Genomic DNA, 16,005 nt, shown 5'->3' with positions numbered 1-16,005 from the left:
TATTTATGATAAATAATAATGATAATAATAAAAATACAAATCTTTTTTTAAATATATTTTTTAATAAATTAAAAGCAATTGTAAATAACAAAAAAACACATTGAAAAATAAATAAAAATTCTACCAAATTGAAAAATATTAACCTTAATTGTTCTGGGGTTTTTTCGCGCAGAAATTTTTTTAAAAATTATTTTTTAAGCCCTTTGAGACTCTTCGTGATTTAGGGCTATACAAATAAAAATGACTTGACTTGACCTTAAATGTTATTTTTCAAAAGCTAGAACTCGTTACTCGCTGACTTTCGTGTTGTACCTGCGTTGCCTTCGTGGGCGGAGGAAAACACAACAATTTTTTTCATCCCAACATGCCGTCGTCTACTTTTACGTTCGGAAATTGACATTTAAAGCCGAGCTTTGTGGGTAATTCATTGTTTTTTTTTAATCGCTTCACATGTTTTTTCAGGCCCGCGTGATTCATGACACGCCTTTACATTCAGAACTTTTTTGGTTGCCTGCTTAACTCGTCCACTGCCCATGTTAAAAAGTGCTCGGAAATGCACTTCAAGTGACAGTGTGTATTATTTAGCACCTCCAGGTGGTAAAAAAAAAAACTTCCATCGAAAAAAACCCAAAAACAATATTCTTACAAACAAGGGGTGTCGAACATGCGGCAGGCCAGATCAGTCCACTGGATGTTGCTAAAGCCAGGTGCCACTCGCAAAGCGACTGTAGCTCTTTTTATCTCTTCCTCTCCCTTTTCTGTCTTTCTTTTCCCTTTTTCTGTCTTTCTCACTTGTCCTTTCTTACACACTTTTTCTCTCGCTCTTTCTCTCCTTTTCTCCCTTTTGATTTCTTTATCTTGTTCTCTATCCTTTTCTCTTTCTTGCTCAGTCTCTTTCTCTCACCCTCTCCTTCTCCACTTCTTTCCCTTTTTCTCTCTACCTGTCTCTCACTTTTTCTTTCCATGCTCATTACATTTTTTTCTTTTTCCTTCTCTTTCTGATTTTATCTCTCTTTTCTGCTCCCTCTTCCTTTACTGTCTCTCTTGATTTCTCATTCTCTTTTGTTCTCTCTCCTTCTCTCCTTCTTGTTTTCCCTCTCTTCCTCTTTCCATCTTTCTCTCTTTTTCTGATTACCTCACTCCCTGACTTTCAATCTATTTTTTCCTCTTTCATTATTTATCTCACTCTTTTTTCTCTTTTGTTCTCCAGCTCTTCTTCTATCTCACTTTTTATCTCCTCTTTCTTTCTTTGTTTCTTCCTTACATACTTTTCTTTCAATTTCCTTGTTTACTTTCCCTTTTCAGCTTTTCCTTTTTCCTAACTTTTTTTCTTTTACGTTTCATTTATTAATATATTTTTCTTTCACCCCCATTTGTCATTTTTCTCATTTCTTTTCTTTCCTTTTCTGATGTGCTTTTTTTCTTCATTCCCCTTTTTTATTTTAGTTGGGGAAAATAATATTGTGTTTGGGTCACTGTGTGTAATTTGTATTCTTTCTTGTTCTTTTTAGCACTCCTTTTAAGTTGCACGACACCATACACCTAGTGATCACATATTACACACTGTACCTTTAAATTGAGACCCTGTACAATTTTTATTAGGATATGATTAGGACTAAATATGCTATAAGTATGGCTAGCTAGCTAGGGAGGTAGCTAGCTAGCAGAGTGACCCGATTGACCCAAAATGCCAATTGAGCTATCCCGAACAATTAACTAACAAAATTAACCGGATTTTGGCAATTTTATTTCATTGTTTTCTATTAGTATGACGTAAGTAAAGGATTTAACAAGCTAGCTTCAGTTCATAAATACCAAAGGTTTACACATAAATTATATGTTACAAATGTTTCTACCAAGTCGTTATTAAGCTAGCCTTAGTTCATGAAAGTTGGCACATGAACTTAATATGCTACAAATGTTGCTAGGTGCTATGGCGACCTAATTGACCCCAAATTCCAAATGTGCAAACTAGAACGACCAACTAACCGAATTTAGGCTATCTAAAACCATTTGGCAAAAGTCCACAAATATTCAGAGCAGCAGTAACTTTAGCGTAATACAGTGCTTCTCAATTATTTTCTGTCATGCAAAAAAGAAATTAGCATCTTAACGGTGTGATTGTGTTGTAAAGTCTTAACAGCTTAATTGATTTGGCTTTGTGTTGTCCCCTGCCAACACTTTTAACTTAGCAAGAACTCTGCAAGTCTTTGCTCTTCTCCCTCCAAGGTCGCAGTGAAGTGCTAGGTATGCTTCGTCAAACTTTCTTCTCTTTAGCTTTCGGGAGGAGACTTTTGTTTGCCTTCTTTACCCCATCTCTCTTGGCCTTTCTTCGCATCTGTGTTATATATTTTTTCATGAGGTGACTTTGGAGTCTCCGCCACTTTGGGTCTACACATCATACTCAATTGCACCTTTTCAGGGCCAAATTCAAGCAATTTTTAAGGACATTCAAGGCCAATTTTTTAAGCTTAACCAGGGCCTTCAGAGGAAGAAATTCAGTTGATGAATACCGATTTGCACGTGAACTAAGTATGCTTCAAATGTTCCTACCTTGACCGGTGAGCCAAACAACCCAGAATGAGCGAATCCAAACAATTTATTGACCAAATTATGAACTATTTGGAGAAGAGCCAGGACTGACACGAGTTTGTACATTCATAGCAGCGCTAGCATTGGCGTACATTAGCGTAATAGTATAATTACAGATGTCTTTTGCTTTTTAACAATCTTGGTTTTTATGTTTTGTGACGTTAATCAAAAGCAATTAAAATGTATTGTATTCTGCAAGTGAGGTGAACAAAACCGTTATTAAGCTAATGACTCCTAGTTAGCACGTAAAGGCCACCTTAGCACACAAATGTGCTACTTTCCAGGGAGTTTAGTACGCGTTTTGCTGGCAAAACGAGACTTCTTGTGCAGGAAGCGCGACACGCTTCACACACACTCAGTCAGTGAGACGAGACAAGACCGGAGCGATCCGGATCACACAATAGCAATGAGCGCCAGCAAACAGCACGCCCATTTCTCCTTTTTTTTACTGCATAACTTTAGTTGGAGGCAAGGGAGAAGAAGGAGAACAAAACAGGAAAGGAAGATGAAAAATTATGGGCAAAAAAAAGAAAAGAAAATAAAGAAGACATGGCAGCACTTACATGCTAATAGTTGTTTACTTTATTTGTTAGCACAACACAACAAGTAGCTAAATTAACTGAAAATGCTTGCTTATAAACACTGTTAGCTCTGTGTCCTGAAATCATCTTATTTGGAAACATTTTGGGGACTAATTTTATTGGGAAAAAAAACCTGAGCAATGTTAGCTAGCTACATGTTTGGAGATTAACTACCTATAACAACTGGACGAATCTTCGCAAGAATGAAATAAATAAAAGTTTAGGTCTTTCTAGACCATATGTGCTACTTGTGTCTATGTGAGTATTAAAGGATCATATTTTAGCATTCATTAGCTATCCACCTGATTAAACGTTAGCTTCTTGTTGTGTAGCTAAGAATCAGGGACACTAGCAACAAAATTTCCACTTTTTATAAACAATGTTAGCTAGTTGTCCTAAACATTGACTACAATATTGTTTAAAAAAATCTGTTATTTTAAACGTGATGATCCAAATATAATTTAGCATTGTTAACTAGCCACTTGTATAATTATTAGCTATGTCATAAGAAGATATTACTTAGCAAGAGTAAAATAAATAAAGGTTGAGGACATTTTAAGACCCGATTTGCGACTTTTTTTAATAAGTTTGAGTATTATATTAATCATATTTGTTCATTGTTAGCTAGCTTCTGGTTTAGACTTTGGCTATGTGTTATGAAGAAAAGAATAAAGCACACTCACGCGTTTCCGCTTTTTGTAAACGATGTTAGATAGGTGTCCTACAAATGTTTAACACATTGGAAACATTTTAGGTATTATTTTAAAGGTGAGGCCCCAAACAAATGTTAGCATTTATAGCTGGCTAATTGTTAAATTGTTAGCTACACGTTATTGGAGAATTTTATTTATCACAAGTAAAATAAAGGTTAAAGACTTTTCCAGTACCGTTTTGCTACTTGTGTCAATAATTTTGAGTATAATAATGACCATGTTCTGGCATTGTAAGCTTGCTACCGGTTTAGAAGTTTGCCATTTATTGTGATGCTCATAATAAAAAGACACTTGTACTTTAATTTCTACTTTTTATAAACAATGTTAGATAAGGTGTTCTTGAAGTTATCTAACACATTATTTGGAAACATTTTGGTGAGTATTTTGAAGGTGACGCCCCCCAAAAATGTTAGCATTGTTAGTTGGATAGCTAATTGCTACCTATCTAAACATTAGCTACCTCTTAGATCAAGTCAAGTCATGTTTATTTGTATAGGCCTTAATAATAAGGAGTCTCAAAGCGCTGCACAGACCACAGATTATTGCAAACCTCATACTCTTATTACACCATCCCCTGATCTAAAACCTACATGAGGGCAAGGAAAAACCCAAAAACCTCAATATGAGGAAAATAAAGAACAGGGTTCTTCATCTTCAGAAAACGTCCCATGTTGCACTTGTGTCGTGGTTTATGACACGTGTAAACTTTGAACTCTTGCGGCAGTCGTTTTAAGTTACAAGAACAAGTTTAAAGATTTCCCGGAGCTAAAAAGGTTGTATGGGGAAGAGTCTGAAAAAGTAGCCGGTGCCGCAAATTGGACATGCCTCTATGCATTTTGACATGGTATCCCCCCCTCCTTCAGATGGTCTTCTAGTGTTACAGGGGGGGTTAGCTTATAGCTGCAGTCTCCAACCTTTTTCAAGCGGAGAGCTGCTTTTTGTTACTGATTAGCACAAAGGGTACCCAGTTTGATAGTTATGTCTAAAATAGAAACTTAGCTAGATGGCTCGCTAAATTGCTAAAAAGGTAGCTTTACATTTACCTAGAAAAGTGCACAAGTAAAAAAGTAAAACAGAGCTAGATAGCTAGCTAAAAGGGTAAATTAAACATTTATATGGTCGGATAGAAAAACTAAAAACAAAGCTAGATAGCTAACTAGAAAGGAGCCAAAAATGTAGCTCGACACCCAGAAAAAAAGATAAAAAGCTAGCTAGATAGCCCGCTAAACACCTAAAAAGGTAAGAAGATAGCTAGCTAAAAAAATTGCACATTTTTTGTTTATTCGCTTTGTAAAACCAATAAATTGGAATTTAGTTTGTTGTATTTCCTGTAAAATAAGTGCATTTGTAAAATAAAAAATAGATTATTTCTACTACCTTAATAAATTGCCTGAAAATAATTATCAATACTTGAATATATTTTGTTTGTCCATGAATTGGATTTATTTATTTGAATTTCTAAAATAACAACTTAACATGTTATTACTATGTTATTACTAAGTTGATTATCAAAAATAGAGTGTAGAAAGATTCAGTCAACCAACCAAAAAATCATTTTACAAGAAAATCACATTGACCCAGCACAGGTAAGCTATTTTCAAAACAGGTCCGCAGGCACCTCAACTATCATTAGGGGGTACCCTGGTGCCTGCAGGCAGCACGTTGGAGACCCTTGGTTTATAGCAAACAGCTCCCATCTGACTATTGACTCTGGTAGCTAGCGTGCCCTGACTGCTCTTGCTTTCTTTTCTCGTTTATTCTTCAACCCAAAGTTTTGGCACAGGTCAGGCCTGTTATGCAATTGGGGGAGGAAATAAAAAGGGCGGCTCAGGAGGGGGAACAGGATGGTCTCAGAAATATCGTGCCTCATATAATAAGACGATAAATGCTACGTTGGATTAGCAGGAAATTAGCAACTTTTCGCATGGCGAATTTGTTAACCTGTTCTGAATGTTTGCTAACAAAGTTAGCAACTGCTGGTATTCACAATTTGAGACACCTACTGTTAACTGAGATTGCTGGCAGCTTGTGGATGGACTGCGCTAGCAGACCATATTAGTAAATTATTATTAGTCTGTTCGCTGATAATTTTAGCAACTTGTCCCATTCACAATTTTGGCTAGTGATGTTGGCGACCATTTGTATTCGAAATGTTTCCTGATAACGTTCATAACAACCATATTAGCAATCCAAGCCTGCTTCTCAATTGTTTTCTGCGCAGCTGATATTAGCAATTTAAGCCACTTGTTGTAAGCGAACATGTTAGCAACTTGATGCTAGACTGTGCTAGCTGGCAATATTAGCAACCAGTTGTGTTCTGAACATTAGCTGACAATGTTTAAAAAAGTTTATATGAGCAATTGATTATTTTGGTTATCATTTGTATTACAAAAGCTAGTTAACAATGTTATCAACTTGTTTTGTTCACGATCTTTTGAAATCTGAATATAAGCCGAAAATGCTAGCAACTGCCAATTTTCACAATTTGAGGCACTTATTTTCAGCTGTCGATAATAGCAACTTTATATAAACAAGATTAGCAGCTGACGAAGTTAGCCACCTACTGTATTGTCTTACAAAACGATAGCCAACGACAAAAGCGTAACCAGGCCATTTTTGTGGCTGCTCAAGCAACCCCAAATTCAACCGGGCCACCCAAAAATTATGGGACTTTTAAAACTCTCTTTTCCTCCATAAAGGAAAGGATAAGCTTAAATATAATTAAAAAAAAAAAAACGTTACATAAAAAGTCGACCAAAACAAAAATCGGATATACTCCACTGCCTTGAAGTGGTTGAGTCAATTTCATTCCTAGCACAGCATCATAGCATTTCTTGCAGTATTTTTTAGAGTAGAATTTTGGAATATAGCTGTAGTATTACTGTAGTTGTATTTATGTGGTCATAACTTTGTAGTATTACTGTAGTATCATTCCATATAAATATATAGCTGGCTGGCAACCAGTTCAGGGTGTCCCCTGCCCACTGCTCAAAGATAGCTGGGATGGGCTTCAGCACCCCCGTGACCCTACTGAGGATAAGCGGTTCAGATAATGAATGAATGTATATATTAATAGCTCTTCCTAAAATGTGGTCCCATTTTTGTTTGGCAGGTCGGATGAAGTAGCCCGACCGCCCGCAGTTTGCCCGCCATTGATCTGGGTGCTCAGTACCCTCAAAGCTCTGAACCTACAATTGCCCCTGGCTAACGACATCACCGTTTCAACTAAAAAGTGAACGGATTACATCAGATAAACATTCAGAAGTTTTTCCGGGTACTTGCGTACTAACTTGTGTCGCCAATGTTATTCATCTGGGCTAGGTTAGCAATGCTAGCGCTGTCACCTATGATGGGCATGCTCGCCGCAATATTTGCTACCTCTTAGGTAGATAACCCCTTTTAAGACAAAGGTCAATTTTGTAGACTCAATAATCGGGTACACAAAAATACCAACGTATGGGGATGTCTAGTTCCTTGTTTTTGCCAATCCATACAAAGTTAGCTGCGTTTTTTTGTTGTTGTTGACAGTTAGCTTTTTCTGTTTTTGTTTTAAAGCCAAAGTTGGTTGTCCATCTGCGGCAACAATGATTGCTTCGCTAATCTTTTTGCCACAAACTCACTTAATCTGACAAATCCCAGTTTGTCAGATATCAACAAGCCAGCCAGCTACGCCAAAATAAGCCGTCCAAGACCTACATTTATCCAAAGTGACTGACTGGGAGGGGACGTGAAATGGAGGTTCATTTAACTAGAGGAACCCTAAACACAGCATGGAGGCAAGTACAGTAGATCGTTTTATGTATATAAGTGACCCTCGACATGACAATGGGAAAAACAAAACACAGAAAAAAACCCACACAAAAAAAAACAAGGAAGCTTGAACCGCAGCATGTAGGAAATTAGTCCTCCGGGCAAATTTATGATTTTGAAAAAGACCCTGAACCAGAAGCCGGTATAGTAGCCAAAAGATTTACTCAATTAAAAGTACTGGTACTTCAGAATGACTTAAGTAGAAGTAAAAAGTAGTAAGTAAAATAAAAAATAAATACTACTCAAGTACTGTAGCAACATCTTATTTATTGATTTTTTAAAAAAACTATTCAATTAGATCATCAAAATATTTCCGATGAACAATAAATTATACGTTTGTATACTTGTATGTCTGTGTACTCAGACATTTTGCCTGTGAACCCTTTATGGATTAAAAAATGAATTTATGGGAGGTTACAGCTATATTAACTGTGCATACAGTACAGTAAAACAGATGTTCCCAACCCTGCTCAAAAGTGCCACCTAGTGCTTGTTTGGGTCACTGGTCAAATCTAAATAAAAGAAGTGAGGTCTCTGACAAAATAAATCCACCTTAGCAGAGACGAACACTTACTCTTGTGGAGGGGATTTAGTAACGGGTTCAATGTAGCAGAGTAAGAGTACAGTTTTTTTTCTCCACAAATCTACTCAAGTAAAAAGTATAGCCATCTAAAAATACTCCTAAAAAGGTACAAAATGCCCCAAGACTTACTCAAGTAAATGTAACTCATCATTACCCTACCTCTGTCCTGAATATAACACAAGAAAAACAAAACAAAAACAAGGGAGAAAAAAGGGGGGGGGAATTCTGAACATAGCATGCATATGATTGCGGAAATTTGTAAAAAGGACAAATTTAATTGAGAACCTGATTTTTGCACAAGAAAAAATACAAACAAGAATAACAAAATACGAGGGACCTTGAACGCAGCATGGAGGAAATGAGTTAACAGGAAACATTTACGAATCTAAAAGTGACCCTGAACATCACACAAAAGATAAAAAAATGTGCAAAAAAAATAAATAAAAAGGGATTTTGAGAGCAGCACAGGGGAAATGATTTTTGAAAGTGACCCCAAACATAACACAATAAAAAACAAAACGAAAAACGAAAAAAAAGGAAACCTAAGGTTTTGAACACAAGCATGCAGGAGATGAGTTAATAAAGCAACCCCTGGTTTAATCAAAGGATCCTGAATATAACACACACAAAAACAAGGGATTATGAACCCAGCATGAAGAAAACAAGTAAACAGGGATTTTTTTTCTATTTTAAAAGTGACCCCTGAACTTCACACCGCCCACAATAATAATAATAATAATAATAAATTAAAACGGGGACGTTCAACGCAGCATGGGATAAGTTACTTAAGCAGGCAAAATAGAAATAAAAAAACTAAAACCCAAAAAGAAAACCATAAAAAACGAGGGTCTCTGAACTCGCACACCAAGGACTATTTGTCATGGCCAAAAGAAGACACGGGGTAAACAAGAATAAAATAATAATAATAAATAAAAACTTTTAGCAAGAATGCAAAAAAAGCTGCAACATAATTTCCCTCCCTCTCGTGGTTCCACAGCCTTTTGAGGTTGAATTAATTAAACATTTAAAAAAGCAAAATATAGCGAGAAAGTGAACTCGTCACGACAAACAATAAAAAAACAATGGCAAAAGAAAAATGCTCTGAAGAAGAGATCCAATACATTCGTAATTATAAAAATAAACACATATTTTGTAATAAAACCAAAAAATGTTAACAAACTTTTAAAGATTGCACAATACACTTTGTTGTTGCCCATTTATGCTGGTTGCACGAAAATCACATCACTTCAGGAGCAACAACAAAACACGTCCAGACAAGTCATGACCTGCGAATCCACGCGCGTGCACGCGTACCCATTAATCTAAAAAGTGTTAAAAAGTCCAGCTTACCTGCAGATTTTAACAAAAACTCCCGAATGAACTGAAGGGGAAACTCCAGCAGTAATATTTTGCAAGCGTTTGAAGGTGTTGCGTTCAACGGCGTCGGCACTTTTTGTTTACAACGTGTAGGCGGATGCTTGAGGGAATTTTATGAAGCCGAGGGAGGGAGGGAGGGGGTAAAGAAGGGTTAGGACTCGGCCCACTTTACCCGGATTGGGCAACATCTGCCGCGGGCGTGATCGTGCAACCTAGTGCAACTTTTTCTCACTTTGAAAGAGACGAACAAATCAATTTGAGAAAATTACAAGTGCATTAAAAAAAATAAAAAGCTGCAAAGGGTTCATATTGTTTGGGTTCTGATCCAAAATAAACGAACAGCTGTACGCGAGGTCCTGATACGACGAGACTGCCAAATGGCGTGATGTTCAATGACTCCGGAGATTGCGTTACAAGAAGAAACTGGAACAAGGAAATCGCATCTGAAAATGAAATAAAATGAAATTTGACGCCCTTTTAGGCATACGTACTTAAAAAAATGAACTGTCTCCAAATTTTGTGGGTTTTTGTTGTGCTTTTTTATGAATTTTTGTTGTTATATAAAATCACCCCAGTCAAACAAAATCACGCATCCTTATGTTTTTTACGTTTACTGAACATATATATATATATATATATATATATATATATATATATATATATATATATATATATATATATATATATATATATATACATACTGTGGCTTGCGAAACTATTTGCCCCCCCTTGAACTTTGTGACCTTTTGCCACATTTCTGACTTCAACAAAAATATAAAACTGTAATTTCTTGTGAAGCATCAACAATAAGTGGGACACAACCATGAAGTGGAACACACTTTATTGGATATTTTAAACTTTTTTTAACAAATAACAAAACGAAAAAGTGGGTGTGCAAAATTGTTCAGCCTCATTGAGTTAATACTTTGTAGCGCCACCTTTTGCTGTGATTACAGCTGCAAGTCGCTTAGGGTTTGTCACTATCAGTTTTGCACATCGAGAAACTGATATTTTTGCCCATTCTGGAAAGCGTTTGTGAAGAGCAGTTTTCAGTTCATTGCACAGATTCTCAATTGGATTGAGGTCTGGACTTTGACTTGGCCATTCTAACACCTTGACATGTTTTCTGGTGAACCATTCCATTGTAGCCTTTGCTTTGAGTTTCAGATCATTGTCCTGTTGGAAGACAAATCTCCGTCCCAGTCTCAGGTCTTTTGCTGACTCCATCAGGTTTTCTTCCAGAATGGTCCTATATTTGGCTCCATCCATCTTCCCATCAATTTTATCCATCTTACCTGTCCCTGCTGAAGAAAAGCAGGCCCAAACCATGATGCTGCCACTACCACGTTTGACTGTGGGGATGGTGTTTTGTGGGTGATGAGCTGTGCCGCTTTTACGCCAAACATACATTGTTGCCAAAAAGTTCGATTTTGGTCTGATCTGACCAGAGCACCTTCTTCCACATGTTTGGTGTGTCCGCCAGGTGGCTTGTGGCAAACTTTCAACGACACTTTAAATGGATATCTTTAAGAAATCGCTTCCTTCTTGCCACTCTTCCATAAAGGCCAGATTTGTGCAGTATACGACTGATTGTTGTCCTATGGACAGATTCTCCCACCTCAGCTGTAGACCTCTCCAGTTCATCCAGAGTGATCGTGGGCCTCTTGGCTGCATCTCTGATCAGTTTTCTCCTTGTATGAACTGAAAGTTTAGGCTGACAGCCCGATCTTGGTAGATTTGCAGTGGTCTGATACTCCTTCCATTTCAATTATTTTGCTTGCACAGTGCTCCTTGGGATGTTCAAAGCTTGGGATATCTTTTTGTATCTAAATCCAGCTTTAAACTTCTCCACAACAGTATTTCGGACCTGCCAGGTGTGTTCCTTGTTCTTTACGATGCTCTCTGCGCTTTAGACGGACCTCCGACACTATCACAGTGCAGGTGCATTTATAAAGAGACTTGATTACACACAGGTAGATTCCACTTCTCATCATTAGTCATTTAGATCAACATTGAATCATTCAGAGATCCTCACTGAACTTGTGGACAGAGTTTGCTGCACTGAAAGTAAAGGGGTTGAAACATTTTGTAATATATATATATATATATATATATATATATATATATATATATATATTATATATACACAGGTAAAATAATTTGCCTTCTATTAATGCATTTTTTGTTATTTTTAAATGAAAATTTTTTATAGATAAGTCTTTTTCACATGACATTAACAAAACATTAGCATTTGAAAGTTTGTGTTGTTTTATGACGCTTTTTGTGTTACATTTATTCACAATTCTTTTACATTACTTTTGTCCTTTTAATGATTTTATTTTTTTGTAGATTTGAAAAGGACACGCCTCGAGACTTTGCACATTTTTGGCATAGGTTTGGTCCTAAATATTGATTAAAAAAACAGACAACAATTTGACCCAAAATTAGGCCTGAAAGTTTTTTTGGGTTTTTTTAATTGTTTTTCAAAATGAAAATAATCCAATTCCAAACTTTGCAAATTTTCATCTTATTTTGTTCTAAAATGACCAAAAAATAGACAAAAAGATAGCAAAGATAAAAAAAAAGACAATTACATATAAAAAAATATATTTTTTTCTTTTTTTTAAGGCTTTTCAAAACGACACATCTTCAAATTGCCCATTTTTGCTCTGATTTGTGGTTCTAAATTAGACAAAATCAAGCCCAAAAAAACAGACAAAAAAATAAACCAGAACAATGACCCAAAAAGGTTTTTTGCTGTTTTTTATGGCTTTTCAAAATAAAACGCCTTTCTTTCATAGTTTAGTTTAAAATAGACCGAAAATAGACCACAAAGTAAATTAAACAAAAAAGTTATTTAGGTGTTTTTAATTTTAGTTTTGGATTTTCAAAATAATCTCTGAATTGTGTACAATTTGTCCCATACTTGGTCTAAGAATAGACTTAAAAAGTCAAACAAGAAAAAAACAAAACTCAAAGGCAAAAAAATAATGACATAAAAAAAAGACAAAAAAAGTTCTTTTGTTGTAATTTTATTACTTTTATGGCTTTTCAAAACTATGCATCTACAGTGGGACCTCGCTACTTCGCGGTTCCACGTTCGCGGGTTCAGAGCTTCGCTGGTCTAAAAAAATAATAATAATAAAATAACATTTTTTTTTTCAAGCATTTTTGAAGAGGCGTAGCTACTTCGCGGATTTTCACTTTTCGCGGGTGGTTTTGGTCCCCATTAACCGCGATAACCGAGGGATTACTGTACAAACGTTTTCCATTTTTGTCCTATTTAGGGTTTGTTTCTGCTTTTAAAGCGTGTCCCTTGAACGCATCACTGGTCGAGATTTCCGTTTTGCAAACGTCTAGGAAGATTTTTCAGAAAATATCTAGGCCAAGCGCAGAGAATGTGTTCCCCCGGGGACCCGCCCCTCACGCACCCTCGCTAGCCGTCCCTCCGCAGTGTGAAAACTAACAAGATTTTCTCGTCTTGCCGCAAACCAAGATGATTTTCGAGGTGTTTCCTGTAGAATTGTGAATTCCTGGGGCCTGTCCTGGGGCCACCTCTATTGATCGTTTTTTGTTTGCTCATAGTTTGATTGTGTTTTCGGTTTTTGATTGGTCGGCCTGGCGTCGAATTTTCACACCTCCTGGTGTAATTTTCCACACCTACCGATGACTGTTACACTTGTTTGTGTATTAGTGTGTGCAATTGTGTGATTGTGTGTCCCCGAGTGAGCACAATAGGAACACTGTTGCCTTCACTGTACACAATGAAGGCATTGGAGCAGGCCAAAAAACGGACGTTTTTTCCCTATCTCGTGTAAAATGTGCCGCGTATAAAATTGGCCAAAAGTGGGTCAAGTGTCGATAAGAACAGAAGCACTTTGGACTTTCCCCCCAATGTCCCTTCGCTAGTTTTTAGTCAGTGAATGTGGGTTTGGCTTTAAAAAAAAAACAAGAGTCCTCAAACGCACCCGTCTTCCTTTTTCGATTGGTTGGTCTGGATTGCTCAAGAACTGATTGTGGTGGACATTCGACCTGGGCAGGGACGAACAATTTGGATTTGATAACCCCCCTCCCCCACCATTTTTTCTGACTTTTTTGCCTTTAACAAATGTTTTCAATGTAAACAATGTAAGTCACAAAATTAACCCCAAAAGTTTTTTTTGCAGTTATTTATGGGTTTTCAAAATGCAAATTTTGCACATTTTGTCCTGTCTTTGTTTAAAAATACAGGTAGACCAAAAAATAGAACCAAAATTAGACCCAAAAGTTATATTCCTGTTTTACTTTTTTGGTGCTTTTGCATATGTGTATCCTTTTTTTGGTCTAAAAAACAAACAAAATAGACCCTCCAAAAGTATACAAAGAATTTTGTAATTTTTTTCCAATTTTTTTGGTCTAAAAATGGACCGAGAAAGTTCATCTCATCTCATCAGCTACACCGCTTATCCTGAGTAGGGTCGCGGGGGTGCTGGAGCCCATCCCAGCAATCATCGGGCAGTTGGCAGGGGATACCCTGAACTGGTTGCCAGCCAATCGCAGGGCACACGGGGACAGACAACTCACTCGCTCATTCACACTTGGGGACAATTTGGACCGGCCAATCCACCTGAAATGCATGTTTTTGGAATGTGGGAGGAAACAGGAGTGTCTGGAGGAAACCCACGCAAGCACGGGGAGCGCATACAAACTCCGCACAGAAAGTCTGGAGCTGGATTTGAACCCACGCAGGAGGTTCCCAAGACATGAACTGTGCCGCACATGCGCTAACCACTGCCCCGCCGTGCTGCCCACCAACAAAGTTGTTTTGCTTTTTTATTTTTTTATTTTAATGGCTTTGTAAAATGCACATCGTTTGCATATTTTGTCCTATTTTTGGTTTAAAAATAGAACAAGAGTAGACCAAAAATGGTTTAGCAGTTTTCATGGCTCTTTAAAATGCATACATTTGTTTACATAGTAAACATTTCTAAAAGGCAACAAAGGATAAAACAATGGCCATAATTTTCAATATGTAAAAAAAAAACATCTACAATTTTTTGCCTTTCTTACATTGATTACATTGTAAAAGTTTTATGAAACAAAATTTCGCAATTATTTTGTAATATGTGAAAAAATACATGTGAAAAGAAAGTACTGTATCTCAATTTTTGAAGTTTTTTTAAATGTATGTTTTTTATTATATTATTTACATAATAAACGTTCCATAAAGGCATAAAAAGACAAACAAATTGATAGTTTTTTTACATGACATGGCAAAATGCATCCCAAGTCTTGTCAGTTTCTAACACTTTTACATTATTTACTTGTAAGGATTCCATAAAGAAAAAAAAACTTTAAAAAAATCATTCACATCACATTCACATGACAAAACATACGTATTTTTTGCCCCATTTTATTTTGTTTACATTGGAAAAATTGGCAAAAAGGCAAAAAAAAAATTTGAAAAATTGTGATGTATTTTTCCACATCATGCAAAAAAGACGCACTTCAATTTTTGTAGTTTTTATTGACCTTTTTTACATTACTTAAATTGTAAACATTCCATTAAGGCAAAAAAAATACAAAAATAGAGACCTTTTCTACTCAAAATGACAAAAACAATATTCTATTTAATTTTTTTTGTCATCAAATCTGAAATATGATTAGCTTCCCATGCTAATAAGCGCAGGCTACTAAAATAACCAGAACTATTGTACATTTCCTCTTTATCGAATTAGGAATGTGCTGAAAAACTTTTTGGTGACCAAACGATTTTCCACCACAATCGAAACGTTTCGCTCGCTACCAAAATAGTCGCTTTGCGCGCTGGCCGCACGCTAGCACTCCGTCATGATCTTCGACCTGGATACGCTTGGGCTGACTCAAGTCGCGATAAGAAAAAAAGGGAAAAAAAGAAAAAGGAAAAAAGAACGCCCTGCTTTCCCTCCAGGAGCCGATAAAACTGTTACTGAGTGACTGGCTAATAGCACTGTTTGAGCGCAAAGGTTAAGCCAAGTACAGAACAGCGATAGACTTTTTCTTTTTTTACTTTTTGTCGAACACCCTTCGTGATCACGCCACTCGGCAGCTTGTGCAGACGCATGACATGACGTGACATGTCGTTAGCATTTAGCACGCCTTGACAAACTGAATAATAGAAATAGCTACCAAAGAATTTGCATTGCTGGGAAATAACACACCGAAAAGTAACAATCATTTATAAAGATTTTAGGTAAAATTGATCAAATTTTTTGGGGGGGTTTTGTTTGTAGCAGTAGTAGTATGCATTGCTCAAACGGCAGAATGCAAATAGCTGCCTAAGACTTGGCCAAAAAGTACGGATTCTATTTATGAATGTTGGTTTGTAGCA

At 36.6% G+C, this 16,005-nt stretch overlaps 1 protein-coding gene across 1 annotated transcript in view; it reads right to left on the bottom strand.

Moving 5' to 3' along the window:
* The window catches only part of ndrg1a (N-myc downstream regulated 1a), a 28,715-nt gene extending 18,925 nt beyond the window's left edge, over positions 1 to 9,790 (bottom strand). Inside the window, exon 1 of the mRNA XM_088328372.1 lies at positions 9,630 to 9,790. The gene's annotated coding sequence lies outside the window, so the exon portion shown is untranslated. The remainder of the gene's footprint in view (positions 1 to 9,629) is intronic.
* Positions 9,791 to 16,005: the final 6,215 nt, after the last annotated feature.

This window comes from Urocampus carinirostris, chromosome 2, assembly GCF_059441175.1.
Source record: "Urocampus carinirostris isolate Australia breed hairy pipefish chromosome 2, RoL_Ucar_1.0, whole genome shotgun sequence".
NCBI classification, from domain to species: domain Eukaryota; kingdom Metazoa; phylum Chordata; class Actinopteri; order Syngnathiformes; family Syngnathidae; genus Urocampus; species Urocampus carinirostris.
This window is presented reverse-complemented; position numbering and strand designations above follow the sequence as displayed.